A 6,000-nucleotide genomic window follows, 5' to 3' on the forward strand; every position below is an offset into this window, starting at 1 on the left:
GTTGTGATCTCTTGGTCAGAATTTGATAAGTACTATTTACTAAATGAAAGACTGGAAAAAAATGGGTTGCTCTAAAAAATTTGCCTGTCAGGGATAAATCACCTTTGCCATAAAATCTTCAAGAGTGTTCAAAGCACTGTAAAGGGGTATATTTTACTCTACCAAAAAAAGGAATAACTTCATTATTAGTGAAAGAAAATGCAGCTATCATCAAAATGTACATAACCAAGCTAAGGTTAGAGACAAGTCAATCCAAAAAACTTATTCCTGAATATCTTGACAGAACAAAAAGCAAAACCTCTGCTTAGAAAAATCAGGTCAGTAGATCCTCAGTTTACACTTTGCTCTCTCAGCTGATAAGCAGTTCTTGGGATTTCACATCAATGATTGGAAAGAGCCAGTTTAAAAAAAGCGATTTTGGGTAAATATCCCGTGGTGTGTTCTTAGCATGCTGCCACAGGGAAGTATTTAGATGCTCGAAGATTCCAACTTGCTACAAGAGATGAAAGTGGAAATTTTCATTCTGTCCGTGTGATTAGATTAAGTTGTTATTTTTAAAGTAACAACTGCCTGTGGAAAGATCTTTTATTTCTTAGGGGACATAGACATTCCTGAATAAAACTGCACCATGCAAAAGGATTTACTTATTTTAAGATAGATGCTGGTTATTTTTTAAAAGTGAGAAAAACACCTTGAAATTCTTTTCGACTGACTTGACATTTTTACCTTAAAAAGGAAGTCATTTGGATAGTCTCTCCAAATAGCAGTTTCATGCTAATCCTTACCCATCAGGAGCTTTCCCTTCCTGTTACAGAAAATTTTTTTAAATCTCAAACATGGTCTTTTCAATTCGTTCTAAAAATGGCAATTTCTGATTTCTAGTTTAAATTCTTAGCACGTGTACTTTTTTAGTGACGTGTAGTTGACTTACCATACTTACTTCAGATATACAACATAATGATGATTCAGCATTTTTAGGGATCGCACACCATGTAAAGTTATTATAAAATACTGTCAATATTTTCTTTTCTGTACATTACAGCCTTGTGACTTATTTATCTTATAACTGGTAGTTTGTACCTTCAACTATTTTGTCCCTCTCCTCACCTCTCTCTCCTTTGGCAGCTACTAGATTGTTCTCTGTATCTCTGAGTCTGTTTCTGTTTTGTTATATTTGCTCATTTGTTTGTTTTTGTTTTTTTAGATTCCACATATAAGTAAAAACATACATCTTTAACTAACAACTTTCATAATACTTGCAGTGGCCCTCTAGTGGCCCTTTATGTGTCTTCAAATTCTGTGCTTCTCAGTTCTTTCCATCCTAGTACCTCTAAGGAAAGGGGAGGATGAATACATGATCATAGACGGGAGTTTTAATCAAAGTTTGAAACTGAAATTTTAATTCTGCCTGAAAAACAGCATGACAATTTTATATTGTAATTTTGTAATGTTTCGTTATAAAAATGGTTCAAGTTTTTTTTCATCAAATGAATTGAGATGTTATCAGAATGGTCCCCCATGGCTGTTCAGAATCTCCCTCTAAGCACAGCAGCAAAGAATATGTTTCTAACAACAAGTGCAACACTTGTATAAGTACAAAGAAGGCAGGCAGGTGGGGCTACCAGTCCCCGCCTGACCTGACTCGGCCTGGCCGCCACACTGAGGTCCAGCAAAGTGCAGACTCAGCCTCCCCAGGCTGACCCTCCATGGTCTCATCCTCTCTAGAGGATTAAGAATGGCTGAGTGCCTGCCTGCTCAGCGACTGGGCCCTGAACTTCAGTCACTGTGTTTCAATCTGCTGTTCTTGACCTTGGTCCATGCTCCCCTTCTCTGGGGCAAAAAGACTGCAGTGGACCCCACTGATTGGACAGAGATGGCCCTTGCCTTGCAGCCCAATCAGATCCCCTGCCTGCTAAAACTTCCACCGATGAGACTGCAGACTAAACACAAGGTCAAAGTGAATGGCGACTGCCCACCCCTTCCAACAGAGCAGCATGGCAGCCCGTCCTAACGCCGAGGGTCCTCCCTAAATCAGGTCTCGCTTACTCGCTTCCCTCTAGAGCCTTCTGCCTTGGCCCAGCGAGCCCTGCAGCCTGTCCTCTGCATACTCTGGATATGGCAGCCTACACCAGATGGCCGAGAGATTAGCCGTACTGGGGAGTGATTACCAATTAAGCTGCTGATGTGGGGAGGTAACAGACAGCTAATGCAAGGAGTTGCCTCCCAGGCTGAGAGACTGCATTTACTACCACCGAACTAATAATACGGATTTTTGAGAAAAAAAAGGATGAGACAAAAATGGCATTCAAGATGATCTTCTGGTGGCAGAATGTAATGTAGACAAAGGATGGAAAAGACTGGGGAGAGAAATATAGGATGAAAACAAATCTCTAATCAATAAATCTTTAATAATCGGCCTAGAATAAAATAGGGGTTCTGTAATGAAAGCAAAATACAAGACAGATTTTGAAGAAAGCATCTCCGGCTGTTGGTAGCGGGTTAAAAATCAGTTAGTCAACGAATTTTGAGGTCCTGTGTTTGCCAGGCCCTGTTCTAGGCGAAGGAGAGACAGCAACGAGCCAAGTTCAACCCTACCTGCCAGGAACCGCCCTTCTAAAGGGGGAAGCTAATGACACGGCAGCCAATGGTCATCATCTTACTCAGCACACATTCCCAAGCTCTCTCCATTCATTCCTCCCAGGGGTTAAGAAGCCGGATGCTTCCCGGTCTCTCGCGTCAGTAATCTAGGTGATCTTGTTTAGGCCAAAGCTGGGTAAGGGAAGATCTGAAGGAGCACTTGTTGAAACTTTGGCTTTCTCGACAAGAGAAACAGACACAGCAGGTGCCACCCCCTTTTCCCTCTTCCTGCCTGGAACGTGGAAGTAGTACAGGGAGCTAAGAGGCAACACATATGAAGACAAAACACTAACACACAGAGGATGGCCAAGTAGAAAGAGAGGCGTGGTCCTGAGGGCTCCGTGAGCAGCTGGGCTAATCTGGTAACCTCCTGACTCTTCTCATTACGTAGGAAGAATTAACCCTATTCCTGACACCGACTTCTGGAACAGAACCCCCCCTGGCAAACAACAAAATCTGATCCTGGGGTTACACACAAAAGGAGTCTATCGAAAGAATACTGAATGCCTCACAGAATCTCTGAGAGGTATAAAGAATACAGCTCAAACTTAAGGTTTCGGAAACAAACATACAAAACCTTTCATCATACTGGCCGGATGAAGAAATCACCTGGATGTCACAGAGCCCAAGCTGCTATGGCTGGTAAGCTTGCCAATTTCCCACCAGGAACACAATCGTTCTGCAAATAAGACCAACCTAGGTAACCGACTATACTGCTGAACTGAATGAATAAGCATTTTCAGAACTCTAGTGGAAAACTGATGAATTCATAAAAGTGCTAACAAAAGATCAAGATGAAAAAACAATTACTTACATGGGACTGAGTGAACAGATGAGGATGATTATAATTTTTGTGACTTTCCGTTTGAATAAAAAAAAAAAATCCCACAAGGACTCAGAGGCAAAAAATATACAAATCAATTTTCACTGCCAAGTAAAGGAGCTGTTACAGTGGAGGATTACTGGACTGAATGTCAATATTATGACATAGTATTGAGTGTGTTTCGTGTTTGGTAATTGCAATCTTTGTTGCTTCTGTTGTGGTCACCCATTTACAATGCTTGGTGTCAGTTTATTTATCTCTTGTAAAAATAAAATACAGTGTGTGTGTGTGTATGTGTGTGGAAAAAAAAAAGACCAACCTAGCACATTCACCTTTGCTGTCACCCTAACCGGAGAATCAGGTCCCCAGGGCGCCTGCTGTCTCACCTTGCTCACTGCCAACCTGCACAAGTACCTATGCCCTTAGTGCAAAAAAACAGACAGAAAATATGCAGCTCGTTCGGCTCCTACAGGAAGAAATACTCTTTGCCCTACAAAGACTCGTAAGGTGGGTAATCTCTCAAACTCAAAAGAAGGTGCAGATGCGAATAATTTAAAATGAATTGCAAACATACACTGTTACGGGAGACTGTTTGCAAAAATGAGTACCTTTATTCCTTCCCTACATCCTCACCCCTTTACAATGGGATCTGTAGCTCCTCCATCAGAGGTGGTGTCTGTTTCCTCACTGCTTGAATTTGGGCTGCTTTGACCAATACAATGAAGCAGAAGGACATTATGGCAGCACCAACACTAAACCTCAAGAGAACGGGTACATGCAGCTCTCCTGAGAATCCTCTGTTATCCACATGAATAAGCCCAAGCTGGCCTCTGCCAGGTGATGCGAGAAACCTAGTCCAGATGCTCCAGTCACGCCAGCCAACAGCCAGCTGACCCTCAGAAACAGAGACGCCTACCTGACTACAGACACTTAAGTAAGCCCAGTCTAACCCAGAAGACCACCCATCCGAGCCCAGTCCAACCAAAGAATTGTAAGCTTAATAAATGCTTGTTGGGACTTCCCTGGTGGCACAGTGGTTAAGAATCCGCCTGCCAATGCAGGGGACACAGGTTCGATCCCTGGTCTGGGAGGATCCCTCCCACATGCCGCAGAGCAACTAAGCCCGTGTGCCACAACTACTGAGCCTGCGCTCTAGAGCCCGTGCGCCACAACTACTGAGCCCGTGTGCCACAACTACTGAAACCCGTGCGCCTAGAGCCCGTGCTCTGCAGCAAGAGAAGCCACCGCAATGAGAAGCCTGCGCACCACAACAAAGAGTAGCCCCAGCTCGCCGCAACTAGAGAAAGCCTGCTCGCAGCAATGAAGACCCAATGCAGCCAAAAATAAAAAAATTTATATATATGTAAATAAATGCTTATTTTAGCCACTAAGTTTGGGGTGATTTTTTTATGCTGTAAAAGCTAACTGATGGAACTACAGACAGCAAGAAAGAAAAAGGGAAAAAAAAAAAGAAAATTAGTAAATAAGATAATTTCAGGTACCGAAGTGATTTGAAAAATATAAAGTAGGGTAATTTGGTAGAAAGTGATGAAGATCAGTCAATTTCTTGGGGAAATCCTCTCTGACAAGGGGATGTGTAAGATGAAACTAAATCTGAAGGAGAAAAAACTATTCCAAGGTGTAGAAGAAACATATGCCAAACAGAAGGGACAGCACGTGCAAAGGTCCTGGGACAGAAATGAGGCCAGAGAGGCTGGAAAATACGAGCCCAGTGGAGAGTGAAGAAAGGTAACATCAGAGGAGGAGGAGGAGGCGCCAGGCCTCCAGGCCCGGAGGCATGTAGGGCTCCAGGCCGTGGTGAGGGTTTCAGGGTTTGTTGTGGTGAGGAACTCGGGTTTACACCGTGGAGAGACCACCCTGGTTGCAGCAGGAACAGAGGCCGGAGCCTTGATAGGCAGGTACTGGGGCAGTAATGGGAAATCTCTGTCTTGCTGCTCAGCTATGCTGTGGACATAAAACTGCTCTAGAAATAAAGGCTATTTTTAAACATCATAGAAAAGTGGATTTTAAGAGATTAGTAGGAGAAAAAGAAAGAGATGCAGGGAGACAGGATGTCGACAGCATGTAATACTTACTGAGAGCCACCGGGCACCGAAAGGAAGCAGCATGTAAGATGAAGAGAACAGGATTTTAGAATCAATGGCTAAAGGCCACCACTGGGACTTCCCAGGCGGTCCAGTGTTAAGACGCCATGCTTGCACCACAGGGCATGAGGGTTCGATCCCTGCTCGGGGAACTAAGATCCCGCGTGCCGCACGGCACAGCCCCCCAAAAAAGCCCACTCCTAACAGCCCGTGTGCACTCGGGTGAACTTACCGTCTATGAAAAACAGGTAAAAATAAGTATCTCATAGACTGCGGTAACAGTTGGACGAGGAGCGTATGTAAAGTGCCAAGCCAAGTACTTTTTAAATGGCAGACGTTCCAGCAGGGTTTGCCTAATTCCCTTTCATCTTCCTTCCCAGAGAGAAGATCCAGTATCTGAATAAAAGCTGAAAATCCAGGGATATTGAAATCAAG

The sequence above is a fragment of the Physeter macrocephalus genome, chromosome 15 (assembly GCF_002837175.3).
Source record: "Physeter macrocephalus isolate SW-GA chromosome 15, ASM283717v5, whole genome shotgun sequence".
NCBI classification, from domain to species: Eukaryota; Metazoa; Chordata; class Mammalia; order Artiodactyla; family Physeteridae; genus Physeter; species Physeter macrocephalus.